We start from the raw sequence: 15627 nt of genomic DNA on the forward strand, positions 1-15627 counted from the left end.
ATGCAGATCCCAGAGTGGGCTTTATCCTCATGATGACAACTGATGCTCTGACCGCTGGCAGCCTGTGTAGTGTAGTGGTGAGAGCAGAGGTCATCTTTTCCTCATTTTACTTAACAGCAGGATCTAGACTTTCTCCAGCTCCCAACTCTGATTCTTTCCAAAAGCCCCCTTCCTCTAGTAAGAGGAGGAAGAGAGATCTTATCTCTCTATTCTCCTGCAGCCACACCCTTCCACCTGTACCCCAGGCCCCTTGGGCCCTGCAATGTCCCATGAGGGGCATGGTTCCGCCCCTCATTTCTCCCAAACCATATTTACAGATTTATATGGAAGGGTGGAAGGTGTGGGCATGATCAGAGGGACAAGGGGGTCCTTGCCTACTCCTTGTCTTGGCTGGATGCATGGCCCATTGCACCAATCTTCTCTTATATATGATCCTTCCCTTCCAATTCTCTTCCCTACCCAGGGACTCTGCACATGTTACTTCTTTTCACTGATATGTAAATGAACAAAAGATGCAAGCACAAAGAAGATTTTGAAGAGCCTCTGCCCTCCCTTTCCCATCCCCAAAGGAACTACTTAAACCTTTTCCATTATTTCCTCTAAATTCCTCTATATTTCTAAATTGAAAGCTTATATTGCTACTTTTGCTTACTTGCTTGCTTGCTTGATTTTAAAATAATCCATATTGGTTCCCTCTTATGGTAAATGAGAATTCATCTTTCTTGCATGGGTGCACGCACCCACACACATACATTGCAATACTCCTCTCTCTCCCCACCATCCCAAAATATTTATAAAACTACTTTTAGTTAAAATAATAATCCTTGTGTACAAGTCCATGACTATATATTTTACTTATTTAGGATTCATCATATGTATTATGATTAATTTTTCTTGTAGGCAACTTTTGTTTTTCCAGGAGTTAATAATTGCTTTGACTTTTACTTGCCAGAATGTTCCTAATATATACTGTTAATTCTTTCCAGGATCTCCATCATGTTACCTAATATATTATCTACTCTACCAAATCCACTTTTTTCTCAAAGTTCTCTGACTGCCGACCCATATCCTAACTGGCTGTTCTCTCAGCCTCCCCATTCCTTCCTGAGGCTTTTCTCCATCATGATATCTCCCTAAGAATGAATGCATTGGAGGTTAATGTTTTGAGTCCTTGTATGCCTGGAAAGGTCTTTACTCCATCCTCACACTTGATTGGGCTTAGCAGGGTATAGATTTATTTGTTGAAAATAATTTTCAACAGAATATCAAAAGCAATTTCCCACTGCTTTTTAGCATCCTGTATAGATCTTGGGGGAAACAGAAATATCAGCTTTATTCTTATTTTTGTTTCAATGTATTAAATCTATTTTTTCACCTTGGAAGCTTTTGGGACTTCTCTTTTTCTCTGGTCTTCTGGGGTTACATGGTGATATTTGTGGTGTGGATCATTTCTCATTCATTTTATTAGTATCTGGTAAACCTACTCAATCTGGAGTCTCATGGTCTTCATTTTGTGGAACTTTAATTACTCTTTGATAATTTTCTCTGTTCTCTTTTTCTTTAACTCTTCTAAGTCAAATGTTAGATTGCCTGAATTTTTTTTTTCTGTCTCTTTTTCTCTCTCCTATTTTCTGTCTCCATTTGTTCCTATCATACCCCCAAAAGCATTTCTGTGACTTATTTTCCAAAGCTGCTACTGAAATTCTTATTTTGATTACCTTATGTTAAATTTCAAGATCTCTCTCTTGTCCTCTGCTCAGTTGTCATAGCTTCCTTCTTGTTTTATGGTTTGTATTAATCAGATTTTGCTGTGTAACAAACAAACACACACAAAATCTCAGTGGCACACAACAATAAACAGTTTATATTTGCCATGCATCTGTGGCTTGACTGGAGTCATTTTGGTACAAATGACTTATTCTTGAGTCCAAGCTAGTGGTTCTGTGTTTCTTCCAGTTTCTTTTTCTTTTATATATATTTCAGTTTGATGTCTCTGTTTCCCAATAATGGCTTTCCTCATGTGTCTAATGCTCTTTGGTCATTAGCATTTAAGACAAATGCACTAATAGGGCTGATCAGAAGCTCTGCAAGTGTGGATGAGGGCTTGTGGATTGACAGGTGTCCATTTGGGTGTTGAGACAGGGAGGCAGCTATGTTGTTGGGAACCCTCACAAAGATAGCATGCGTAAGTCTTTCTCTCTAGCAAATTTTCCAGTAACTTGTCTTGCAGCGGACTTTATGCTTGGGATATAGGAGTGGGCAAGAGTGGATTGGGGGTGGGAGAATCGGGAGGATGTTCTGACAATCTGGGATGAAGATTTCTAATTAATACCATATACAGCCTAGGGTGTTGCCCCTGTCCTCTGTCATGCTGGTAGACTTGGTGTCCTGAGAGTCTCCCCTCCATGGTCTCCAGAGAATGAACCTCCTACAGGAGGCTTAAGGGTTAGCACTCGACTGCTGGCTCTCAACTCACCCAATCGTCCTCTCCAACGGTGCCCCTTCAGTCCTGGACCTTGCTGGGGTTCTGGAGGCTCACTCGTTTTCTTTACTCTGGAGTCCCCTTCTGTGTGCCCTAGTTTCTGTTGCCTTTCTAAATATGTTACCATCATCCCAAACAAATTCCTCTTCTAAAAGTGCTGCAATCTCTCATCTCTTGATGCCCTCTTTCTATTCTCTTTGTCCTTGTCAGATTATACTGTTTATATATATTTTTCTCCATAATGTCAGCTTGTGCTCAGGAGGGAGAAGAATCCAATGCTGCTAGCTTTTTCTACAAAGTGGTTTATTGCTTTCTGTGTGTATAAACGTCTTTCATCCAGGCTGTGCCCGGGAGGCCTCTCCTTTCTAACAACATCACAAAAATTAATCAAAGTATTTAAGAAGTTATCTTTTACCAACTCCTCCAGGAATAAAGCATAACAGGCATTTTATTGAATTTTTTTTTTATTTGGCAATGCATTTTTTTTCTTTCCTCTGCATCATTCCTCTCATTTCAGAGATGAGGAAACTGCAGCTTGGAGAGGAAAATGAACTGCCCCAGGTCACAGAGCAGAGCTGGGACTTGAGTTCTATCCTTCTCATTTCGAAGTGCCTGCTGCTTCCCCTACACCATGCGGCCGGGGGCCCAGAGCGCCATCTGATGGAGAACGGAGGTGCAGGGGCCACGTGCTGGCCAGGTGCTTTACCTGGCTCATTCAGCACTGCCAGCTGCAACAGCCCCTGTTTTATTCACAAGGAAACTGAAACTCGGAACAGCCAGAGTGATACACTCCACATCCTCAAAGGGCAATTCCCTTCCACGTAAGGCTGACCTCAACAATTTCCTGATGCTTCTCTTGCAGACGTTTCTAACTTTGTCACACATTCAAAGATGGTTTCCCGATGTACCCACGGGCGTCCAACAAGCTAACCCATTGAGCGCCACGGAGACCATAAAGCAACAGACACATAGGAGAGGGTTTACCTTTGGAGATTGCCATCTCCCCTGGCCCGAGGGGACCAGAGGCCTGGAGAGGCTGAGTACCTGGTATAAGGTCACTGGCTCCCATCAGCCCAAAAGCTCTCAATTCTCACCTCCAGAGGGGCAACCCTCTTCCTTTTTTTTTTTTCTCCTTTTTTTTAAATTGAAGTATAGTCAGTTACAATGTGTCAATTTCCAGTATACAGCATAATGTCCCAGTCATACATAAATATACACATATTTGTTTTCACATTCACCCTTCCTTTTTTAAAATGTGGTTACTAAACTGTGTCTCAAAGGCTAATCCAATTTGCAGACCTATTTGTATGGAGGACTCAGGTGGCAACTCATTATTTTGCCTGCCATCCTGCTGTTTGTTTAGTGTGAGCTGGGGAGAGGTGGGGAACAGGCTGCGAGCTCCCTGCCCCCCAGCCTGCATGTGTGGTCCCAGGGCTGAGGGGATTTTAGGCTAAAAAACCAGGCCAGATGGGTGTCCACAGTGTCATGTGGGGAGGGAGGATTTCCAAGCCCTGTGGACAAACTCTGTAAGAAAAAAATGGGTCACCCTAACGCTGTACAGTCTTCAAAATAAAAGTCTCCAAATAGTGATGGGTGGGAGGTGGCCACGGAGCAATAGGGCAAGACCTGAGGATGCTGGGGAGAGGGGAGGGAGCAGGGGCCAGGGATGGGGAAGGAGATTTCCAGAGAAGTAGGCACAGCTATGCCATTGTCACAACACTGATATACTTCTACATCACTCAGCTAAAAAGCATTGCCCCTTCGTGCCTGTGGACCTGCCCCTCCTGATTCTCCCCCCTGGACCTCCAGAGCATTCTCAGAATCCGGCAACTAAAGGGTTAATGCCTGGTACATCAGGCAGCCTCCAGGACACTGCTGTGGACCAGACAAGTGTGGTAACAGATTTTGAATATGACCGCTGAAAAAATAATGACATTAACGGACATGGATGCCACGCTGGCTTAGAGCATTCACTCTGCGTTATCCCACGGGCACATCCATGGACCAAGCTTTAAGGAGCCTCTGCTGTGTGCCAGGCCCTGTGCTGGGCCCTGGGGAATTTGGCAGGAAGCAGGTGAAGCTCAAAGTCAGGTGAAGCTTAGAGACCTAGGAGTTGGTTAATTGGCTGAAAATGGAGCAGGAAGGGAGAGAGAGGAGAGGAGAAGCAGAGATGTCAGCAGAGGACAGACCAAGGGGGCCCTTTAAAGTCAAACGAAGGAGGCTGGGGAGGGATCTGAGCAGAGGAGGGACTGGATAGGATTTATGTTTCACCTAGAACACCAAGGAAGCCAAGGGGAAGATGGGGGAGTGGAGGGTGGGGAGCAGGGCAAGACCAGAAGCTGGAAGATCAGGTAGTGGGCTGAAGGTATCTCCAGGGGAGGGTCTCAGGAGAGGGACAGGGAGAAAGCAGGATCACAAAATCCCTGGCTGATTCCCTGCAGCCACTGTGTACTGAGGAAGATTGAATATCATCCCCATTTGAAAGGCTGGGGATGTGAAGGCTGCAGAACAATAAAAGTAGCCCACCTTTAGGGCATTCAGCACTGCTCCAGGGGCTTTACATGTAAAGTACCCAGTGAGGTACAGATTCCTATGGTTCCCATTCTACAGATGAGGAAACTGAGGCACACAGTGGGTAACCAGTTCAAGGTCATACCGCTAGGAGGCAGCATGAACCTCAGCAATGTGAGAAGAGGAGAAAACTCAAGAGACTCATGCTGGCTTTGAAGAACCAAAGATTCATTCTCTGTGTCTTTAAAAGGAAATTCCAGAAATAGGGGTAGAAGGAAATGCCAGCTCCTTATAAAAAGTTTCTAACGGGCCAGGCTGCCTTGGGAAGAAGTAAGCTTTTGGTCAGTGGCAGTAGCTAGTCAGGTCGGGGCCCTGCAGGGTGAGCCACCTGGAGAAGACGGGCATCCTCAGAAGGGGCTCTGGACCCAGACAAATCGGGTTCAAATCCCAGCATGCTACCTACCACCTGAGTGACTTCAGAAAAGTACTTAATCTCATTGTGGCTCAGTTTTCTCATCTGTAAAATGGAGCTAAGAATAAAGTCTGTCACAGAAGGTGGTTAAGTGGGTTAATATGTAAATTAACTCACTGTTATCCTCATCACCTGAAACCAAGCCTCCCCCAAAATAGAGTTCCCCTACCGAGTTTATGATTTCTCTCTCTATCCAAACCCTTTCTTGTCCCCTCCCACCTTAATCCTGTGCTAACTGAACACTAATCAACCAAAGTCAGATGACTAAATTGCTGTTGTCAATATCATCATTAACGGACAAACTCAGGTTGTTTGTCCGGGGCAAGATGAGCTCACAGGTCCCCAAGCCATGGACCACCTGGCCAGAGATTAATAAACCAGAGTCACCCCCATCCCCAAAACCATGATTAAGAAATGTCCCGAGATGACGATTAATTCCAGCTTCTTTGTTCTTCCCCTTTAAAAACACCCCCAAATCAAAGATTATGCTGGAGTGGATCTAGGGCTTGTCTCCCACTCCCTCGCTTGGCGCCCTGCAATAAACTCTTACTTTGCTGCAAACACCTGCTGTCAGAGTTTGGCTTTGTGCATCACGGGCACATGATCAAAGCAATATTTCTCTGGATTCTCTTGACTGACAGACCACAAGCAGGTTCCGAACACTGAGCAAGATCTGAGCAAGACGTGCCTAAATGCATGCCCTCTCTGTGTTTACTTCTCAGCTGCCCTCCCTTAGGGTTTAGTGAAGTCTTTTGACAGTTTCAGGCTGATTCTGCCTGCATTCTGAGGATAAATGTAGAACGGCTGTGGCCCTGGCTGGGTCAGAAGAGTAAAGGGATCGCAACATCCCCTTCCCAGACCTTGAGGCCAGAGTGAAGGTGTTGACAGATCCAGGCTCCAGGGAAGGCCCTGTCCATTACCCGCGAGGAAATTGGACTTTCTGTGCTCCACCTTCATCTTCTGCTCACACCCTTCCTGTCAGGTTGTAAAGGTAGAAACCAAAACCAGGAGGAGGGAGACAGATCGGTAAGTCATATGAGAAAACCTATCTCATTTCTTCAAGGTCAGGAGTCATTTCTGACACAAAATGGTATTAAGATGGCCCCTCCGCCTCCCCTTCCCTTCCCTCTCCTCCTCCTCCTCCTTCTTCCCCAAGAGTGGGGTCTAAAGAATGGTTACTGCCCCAAATCAAATTTACTTTGTCCATCACCCAGGGTCTAGCCCCCAAAGAAGAAAGCACACCAGTTCTTTTCACAGAGAATTTACTTGAGGGAATTGTTCAGACAGGTCTTAGGACCCAGAGGTTCAGAGAAGGGACTCCAGAGAGCTGAGATCCAGGCAGCTGGGGAAGGGATACTACCCAGCTGGCTCTGGGATCTGAAGGGAATGCAGTGGGGCTGGTTTGGGGGTGCTGGAAAAAGCTGAAGAGGGTAACAAATGTTGCCATGGAGATGAAAGGCCATTGCTAGGGTGCAGAAGTGAGGCTGGGTGATTCTCAGAACAGCAACCGGGAGAACCCAAGGCCCTTCTCCTTCCAGCTTCGCAGTCTCCCTCCAGCGCCCACTAGTGGCAGGGCCCAACAGGAGGCAGCTGGCTGCAAAGAAAGGGATTTGCAGTCCCAGCCCCAGCACCACAGAGTGGAACACAGGAAAGGGTGGGTTTGGGGCTGAGATGATAGCTTAATAACCAGCATGCTCTGGAAGGAAGACTACCTTCCTTATTGGGGGCTCACAAAGAAATGGGCCACAGGCCTTGGAGCAACTCCCGCAGCATAATTTAGAGGGATAAAAACTCAAAGACAAATTCTGATTTATTGATCACCAACTATGTGCCAAGCATGGTGCTGGGCACTATAGGGAGGCTTAGAACCAAAAAGGTCTTCAGGGTTGAATATTCAAATGCTGGCTCTTTATCAAGAAAAATTACAAAGCAAATGCTGGCTTTACTATTAGCTGCTGGTGACCTCGGACAAGTCACAACAGTGACCTCTGTTTCCTCGATCATCAAATGCAGATGAAGTGGTCACCTTATGTGTGGCATAATTAGTAGAACTGCATGAGCTAATGAATCAAAGTGCCCGCACTCAGGAGCCTCCAACTGGTCTCCTTTTCCCCCTCCTTTTTATTCACCTCATCGTGGTCCCTCCTCTGCTCCTGGTCTTCTTTTTTGACTCCTCGTCTTCCATCATCATCATCATCACCCATAACTAGGCACCTCTCACTTAGATGCTGTGTTAAATGCTTTACACATGTTATTTTATTTACTCTTCACAACCACCCCATAAAGTGAGTAATATTATTATCCATATTTTATGGACAAAAAGCCCGAGTCTCTGAGAAATAAAATCACTTGCCCAAAGTCACAGTACAAAATAGGAATTATTCCTCCCCTTTTACAAAGGAAACCAGTGAGGTCCAAGGAAATGAAATGACTCACCCAGAGTCATCCCACGGCCTAACAAATGGCAGTCATTCAGGTGCAGTCTTCAGACTTCGTGTCTGGTACTCCGCTTGCTGAAAACCAGGTGCAGGCTTTTCTATTTCGTCTTATATTACATGTGATAGGGGTTTTTTAAAGTCAAAAATAAAAACAGGTTAATCGCCCTGTAACCCAGATTATACCCATAAACATTTTTAAAATAAAAGCAAATGATGTGCATGTTAAAAAAAAAAACAACCAAAAACCAAAACAAACCTCCATGGTATATTTCACTGTATGGCTAATCCGTAAGTGTCTCCCACTGATGGAAATTTAAATTGTTGATAGTTTATTTTTGCTGTTACCAAACCTTCTGGAATAAACATTCCCGTAAGGGAATTGTCTAAGTAACCATAGGGTAATGGTCTAAGGGTGGGATTTCTGGGTCAAAGGGCTTGTGCATTTTTTAAATTGGATAGAAATTGCCAAATTTCCCTCCTAAAAGGGAAATTTACATTTCCTCTCTTCATTGCCATCGCTGGATATGAACATACTTTAACATTCTTGCCCATTGACAAGTAAAAAGAGTATTTCATTTCTATTTTTGTTTCCCTGATGGTAGATGAGGCTGAGCAGATTTTTATACATTTATTAGCCATCTGTATTTCTTTTCCTTCTACCCTCACTTTTAATGTCCCAGGACTCTTTTTTTTTTTTTTTTTCCTATTGGATTGTTCATCATTTTCTCATTCATTATGAGCGCTCTGTAAATCAGCACCAACCGGCCCCTTTTCTATTGTGTGTGTTGCAAATATTCTTCTGTCCATTTTGTTGTTTGCTTTTGACTTTGTTAATGGCTTTTTTTTTTTTTTTTTTTTGTCTCGCAGAAGTTTTGCGTTTTCTGCAGTCAAATTTGTCAACCCATTTATTTATGGTTTCTGGGCTGCATGGTGGCTCTAGAGCTGCCGCTCCCCTGGTCACCAGGTAGCTCTGGGTTGCTTGGCGACTCGGGGACGTACTGCGTCCCTGTTCTCGCCCTCCGCCACCCCCACGAGGAGGAAGATGCTGCGCCCTCAGAAGATTCAGCAAACGGGGTCCCTTGGCTGGCTCTACTCCGGGAGGGCCCATGCCTCTCCTTTCACGGCCAACTTCGGGATGCCTCCGCTTTCCTTCTCCCCTGACATCCAGCTCCTTTTAAGGAACTATGCATCTTATACGTTCCTTAATCCTCCAACTAAATTTACCAGCTCTTGCTTGCAGCCAAGACATCGGCTAAATTAAACTTTGGAGTCGTGAACACAGTGTATCAGATGCACCCCGGTGAGGAGTGGTGGGTGTAGCCACGTCCCGTCTGTCCTGAGGGCTGGGGGTCAAACTCCGCCTTTCCCTCCAGGCATCTCCCTTCACTCAGAAACGCCATTGTCCCGCCCTAGGACACCATTTATACTGAGTTACCTCCACCCTCCCAGGGATCCATCCATTCATTCAATAAATATTGACTGAGTGCTTCATTTTGCCAGACACCGTTCTAGGGGGTGGGGAAACCTCTGAGGTCTTCTTCCTAGTTGGGGAGACAGAGGATGGAGAAATGAACATGCAATCCCCAGTCAAGCAGCGGAAGAGCCTTAAAGAAACAAAAGCAAGTAAGAAGAGAAAGAGAAACAGAGGGAGGGCTGGATGCCACTGTAGACACGGTGGCCAGGGATGGCCTCTCCCAGGAGGCAACATTTGCGCAGAGACCCTGATGAAGCGGGAGAGAGACATGAGGATAGGATGTATGGGAGAAGAAGGTTCGGGGTGGAGGGAGGAGCTAGGGTAAAGGCCCAGAAGTGAGAACACGCGTGGCATTATGTCCTGGGGCCAGCAGGGCCACCAGGGCCCCTGGAGTACACAGCGATGGAGGACGGAGGACGGGCTGAGATGGGAGGTGAGGTCAGAGGGAGGGTGGCTGGGACACCCAGAGCTTGTGGGTCATAGGTTCTGAGAAGGAGCTGGGGGTTCCTTCCACACGTGATGGGGAGTTGAGGGAGGGTTGAGAATTGGGAGTAAAGGGATCTCCTTTTCATCTTTCCTGGGTTTGGTTTACATTTCCCTCTGTAGCAGCCTGACTGATGGAAAGGTCTGCCGTGGGTTCCCACTAAGGGAGGCCTGCCTGGCAGCTCCAGGCGAGCTCTGACAGCCGTGTTTCAGGCCCTCCCCTCCCGCAACCACTCCTGTTCCATTCTGGGGATGTGCCTGAGGCCCTTCCAGCTCTGGGCAGAGTCACTGGCAGAGAGGTCAACCTGGCGCAAACCAGCATCCTTCTCACCTGGAGGGAGGAAGCCCCTCCATCACTGGAGACTCAGGCCCAGCAAGCATGGATGTGACCCTGCTTCCCGGTGCTAGGCACTAGCTGCTCAGCCTGGCCTCTGAGGATGGAGTGGAAGTGGCAGGGGGCAGCCGTCCTGTGCGGACACCACAGGCTGGGTCTGGCCCTCAGAGCTGAATTGGCTGGCACACCCAGAGCTGAGTCAGATGTGCAGCCTGGTGCCAGCTTATTAGGCTCACAGGAGGAGCAATTATAAAGCACCAGAGCACACCTGGTAGACAGCCAGGCCTAGGTAACTGGCTCCCTTTGGGCTCCCTCTCCTATCATGGCAGGTGAGACATGTGGACATCCTGGGGGCAGCCGAGACAGTGTCAGAACCAGGAAGGGCCCAATCATAGTCTGCTGACTCGATATCCACCATTCACACACACACACGCGCGCGCGTGCGCACGGAATCAGTTCCATATGAATGGGTCCCTTCACCCATTTTTGTAGAGAGAGGGCTTCCAGGCCTAAGAATCACCCCCAGATTCCATCGTTAAGCCCCAAATTCTATTCTTAAATTCCACCTGGACACCGAACTCTGCATACATGTAACCGTGACGAAGCCTCATTTAATTTGACTTTCATTGAACATACAGGGCAGTATATGTCACTCAGAATGCCTCTTGGTCATTCAGCATTCCAGTAAATTGGAGGTAGAAATGTTATGCCGGTCCAAGAAAAGATTGGGCTAAATCATCAACGTTTTATGTGTCTAGGTCCTATGCTGGAGCAGCTGCAAATGTCATATGGGCAAAAGTAGCTGAAAATAAACACAACCAAGACTTCTTTTTTAATGTATTCTCTAATCTTCCTGCATATATCTTCCTCCAGACCAAAATTAGCTTTGCGAAGAGAAGAAAGCACTCCTCTAGCGTTTCCACCGCCAGTTAATTCTTTTTTAGTCCCTGGGATGGTGGCAAACGAAAGAAAAGCTCTTAGGAGCAGAAATGATGGCTCAGCATTGTTGGGACCTTTTGAATGTAATCAAAGGAAGAAGCTGGAAGTTAAAACACCCCTTGATGGAGGAGCCTGTCATGTCAGGGGAATATGCAGCAAGTCTGAGCAGATTAATTTCCTCCTGGCATAAAATATTCCTTCTGATCATAAAGAAATCTGCTCACTCCAGAACTGTTGTAGGAGAGGTGCTGGGTGACAAATCACAACTTTGATGGCAACAAAAAAGAGAGCAAGTGAGCATCTCTGGATTCAACTTTGCCCTTCCCTGTCATCCTTCAAAAGCTAAATCCCCAACCCTGCCCTCACCTCCACTAGAGAACATTAAGTCTCTCACAGCCTAGTATGAATTAGATGGTCTCTGAGCAGATGGGCAGACAGGTAGATAACCCCAGGAAAGAAGGAGGGTAAGAGGGTCAAGATGAAGAAATAGGATCAGTCATTCAGCCTGGTTCCTGGGCACTTTTCTGAATGTCCACCATCTTTTGCATCGGGAAACAGGAGGTCCCAAAGTGTGTCCTACGGAACACAAATCACAGAAGATCCTCCAGTGGAAAAGGTTCCAGAATATTTAGGAAAGCAGCATATTATCAGCCTCTTTTTGCCCCCTTGGAGAGAAGGCTGCAATTAAAGAATCTTATTTACCTTTTGTTTTTTTCCACTGTGCATTTCTCGAGTTTACTTGGCCATCTGACAATCTATTTGTCAAGTACCTGTAACAGTATGTTAACATGGAAGTATTTCCATCTAATTTATAGCTGAGGGTCCAAGACGAGCTGCCAGCTGTTCCCACATACCAAAGCGAGATTCTAGATTAGAAATTTTTTTCTTAAAGGGCCAGATATTAAATACTTTAGGCTTTGTAGGTCACAGTTCATGAGCCATTAAACAAATTACAGCTCAGTACAACTGATGGGGGGAAGGTAGTTGACGGAATTTGAGCTATAATTTGCCAACCTCTGACCTAGATCCCTCATGCCGGACTTGCAGAAACGAAAGGGCCAAAAACCAGTTTTGTGACCCTTGGCTTCCAATCTACTGGAAGCTATAAGAAGGTTAAAGTTGGAGAGGCAGAGAAGTTGAAGGATGAAGATTTTTCTTTAGAGGGATTTGTTGGAGGGCCATGTGCCCCTTCCCCAAAGGGAAATTGTTGGGGTATGTTTCAACTACCTATTACTGTGGGAAAAACCATCTCAAAACTTAATCTTCAACAATATACTATTTCTAATGATTCTTTGGATTGGGTGGTTGGGTAATTCTTTTGCTCCATGTAGTATCACTTGAAGGTTAATCACATGGCTACACTCAGTTGGGATTTAGATGCAACTAGGGCACCAAGATGGCTTCACCCCCAAGTCTGGCACTTCAGCTGGGGTGGGCTGGAGGGACTGGAGGCTGGCTGGGACTGTCTCTCTCTCTCTCTTTCTGAGCTCTCATCATTCAGTGGTTTAGCTCAAGCTCTGTTACAGGGTGGCTGGATCCTAAGAAAGCAAAGGTGGAAACTACAAGGCATCTTAAAGCCTAGCTCTGAAACTCACACGATGCACCTTCTACCTATGCTGTTGGTTAAAGCAAGTCACAAGGACATTCCAAAGTCAAGAGGTTGGAGAACTAGATTCTGCATTTTGACGGGAGGAGGGACATGCGCACACAGGGTGAGATGGGGAAAAGATAATTGCAATAGACACTCATTAAAAAACAAGGAGAGAGAGAACTGAAGGTGCATAGCTGTCAATGGGCCATAGCGATGTGAAATCTAATGAGGCACATGGCGCCAGTGAATTCAGTATTTGTGTGGGTTCAAATCCCACTTCTGGTAACAACTCCTGTATCAGCTTTCTATTGCTGAGTAAATGTTAAGCCCAACATTTAGTATCTCAAAATAACAACTGTTTGTTTGGTCATGATTCTGCAACTAGGCAAAGCTTTTGGTGGGAATGGCTCATCTCTGCTCCATGGGGTGTTGGCAAGGTTGCTTCAGCTAAAGCTAGAGGATCCAAGATGCTTTTTCTAACACCCTCTGGCACCACTGAGAGAGAGTGGAATGGCAGGGGGTTGGCTGGGCTTCTCTCTCCCTCTTCGTTGTCCTCCAGGGCTTCTCTTTCCAGCAGGGTGATCAGATGTCTTTACGTGGTGGTTGGCATTGCTGTGTTGTGTTGGTCAAAGCAAGTCACAGAGCAGCCCAGATTCAAAGAGGGGGATACAGATGCCGCTTCTTGATGAAAGAAGATACAAAGAATTCATGACTGTCCTTAATCCACCGTAGTCTATCCTTTGGCCACAGATATCCCATATGTAGGGTACACTTCTTTCCTTCCAAGGTCCCCAAAGTCTCATCTCATTTTGACATTAGGTTTAGTCCAGGATCTCATCATCTCCATCAGGTCCTGGTACAGATGAGGCTCCACAAATGCAGCTCATCAAGTTCAGTTTCCTCTTGATTCAGAGATGCATGAACCAAAACACAAGTTTTCTGCCCCTCCACACACCCAGCATACAATGATGAGACAGGGACAAGATCACCATAATAGATGCTCCCATTCAAAAAGAGGAGGAAAGGTAAGCACATAGAAGCTACTGGTCCATAGAAAATCTGGAAATTCAGCTGAGTACGAGTTACCATTTCCCCCTACTCTCGAGTAAGAAAAGCTACTTCACTAAGGAGTAATTCCCTAAGCCACTGCTCTTGGCTGTTGGTCTACTCTCTGAGCTCTTGGCTCCAACCCCTGAGTCATCCTTCCTTTTCCATAAAAAAATGGCCCATCATCTGCAGCAGAGTAGCTTTCTCAACTTGCTTCCTAACTATAGAAAGCTGAGATCCCAAAGACCTTTTTTTTCAATTTGAACTGTCTCTCTTTCTCTGAGCCCCAGCTGATGACCCTTTCACCAATCACTTTCTTTAAAATCTTTATAGGTTTCCTATGAATCTTATTGGGATTTACTCTGTGTCCCAAAAGACCCACCATAATTCTTTCCAAGACAGATTTCATTCTACTTTGACATGGCCGGCTGTGTGGGAAAACTCCCTTAAAATTTTTGAAATCCTTTGGTCTTTCTGAAAGAGTCTATAAAGAAAAACTTTAAATGTTTCCAAAGTCCCAAAAGAGGTCTGACAGCCTTGATATAATCTTTATCTTGGGGCCATACTTTACCGGAAGCATCCCCTGTGTTTTATCTTTGCCCTGAGACTATTTCTTATTTTGAGAATTTTTTTGCTGACTGAGAGACTCTCCTGGGTCCTCTGTTTCCTCAAAATTCTACTGAAAATTGAGCCGTTCCTTCTTTTTTTTAAACCTTAAAAAAAGTTTTTAAATTGAAATATAATTGATGCATAATATTATATAATTTACAGGTGTAAAATATAGTGATTCACAATTTTTAAATGTTATAAAATATTGGCTATCTTCCCTGTGTTGTACAATATATCCTTGTAGCTTGTTTCACACATAATAGTTTGTACTTCTTAATCCCCTCCCCCTATATTGCCCCACCCCCTTTCCTCTCCCCACTGGAAACCCACCAGTTTGTCCTCTATATCTGTGAGTTCCTTCTTTAACTAATTTTCTTTTGAAATACCTACTATATATCAGGAAAGAAGCTAATTGTCATCTCAACATTCTGCCTGAAAATCCCCTCAGAAGATCCACAAATTCATGAAGTACCTTTTCTATCATCTGCATTATTGGAGGTAACAGTGTTGTTAAAAGTTCTGCTATTATGTGAAGGGGTCCACCTCTCTACAGCCTCTAGGGGCAGCTTTCTCACTGCTCCTGCAGCCTCCACTAACAGTCTCCTTTCCACCTTTCTAGCTCCACCTGCTGCCAAGTCCTGAAGCCAATTCCATGACTTTTAGGCTTTGTTCCAGCAGCACCGGCTTCTAGGTGCCAATTTCTATCTTAGTTTTCTACTGTTGTGATGAGCAGTTTAAAGCAACAATGTGTTATGCCTCAGGATTCTGTGGGTCTACTTCGGCTTTGCTGGATAGTTCTTCTGCTGCACGTGGGGTCAGTTGGGGACATTCATATGGCTGCATTCAGCTGAAAGCTGGAGTGGTTGGAATGGTGGGAGGCTGGCTGGGCCTCTCTCTTTTCATGTGGCTTCTCATCACTCAATAGTCTAATCTGAGCAGAAGCTCAGGTGACTGGATCCCGAAAGAGCAAAGGTGGCAGCTATACAATATCTTGAGGTTCAGGCTCCAGAATGTGCACAAATCACTTGTATCTTTTCGGTTGGTCAAAGTAAGTCACAAGGTCATCTACACCCATCAAAGGAGAGGAGGAATAGACCCCACCTGTTGCTGACATCGATGGCATGCACATACAGATGAGGGGAATTGTTCATGGCCATCTTTGCAAGCTAATCCACCAAGGAGTGCTTGAGAAGCTCCAAGCAGACCAATGGGAAAGTTGGACCCAAGTATTCTGGAAACTTATGGGC

General features: G+C 45.5%; 1 long non-coding RNA gene across 2 annotated transcripts in view; it reads right to left on the bottom strand.

Moving 5' to 3' along the window:
- Nucleotides 1-6741: 6741 nt before the first annotated feature.
- The window catches only part of LOC135322517 (uncharacterized), a 58028-nt gene continuing 49142 nt past the window's right edge, over nt 6742-15627 (bottom strand). For both annotated transcript variants that reach the window (XR_010383113.1, XR_010383112.1), the window contains exon 3: nt 6742-8010. This is a non-coding gene — a long non-coding RNA (uncharacterized LOC135322517). The remainder of the gene's footprint in view (nt 8011-15627) is intronic.

This window comes from Camelus dromedarius, chromosome 11 (assembly GCF_036321535.1).
Source record: "Camelus dromedarius isolate mCamDro1 chromosome 11, mCamDro1.pat, whole genome shotgun sequence".
Lineage (NCBI taxonomy): Eukaryota > Metazoa > Chordata > Mammalia > Artiodactyla > Camelidae > Camelus > Camelus dromedarius.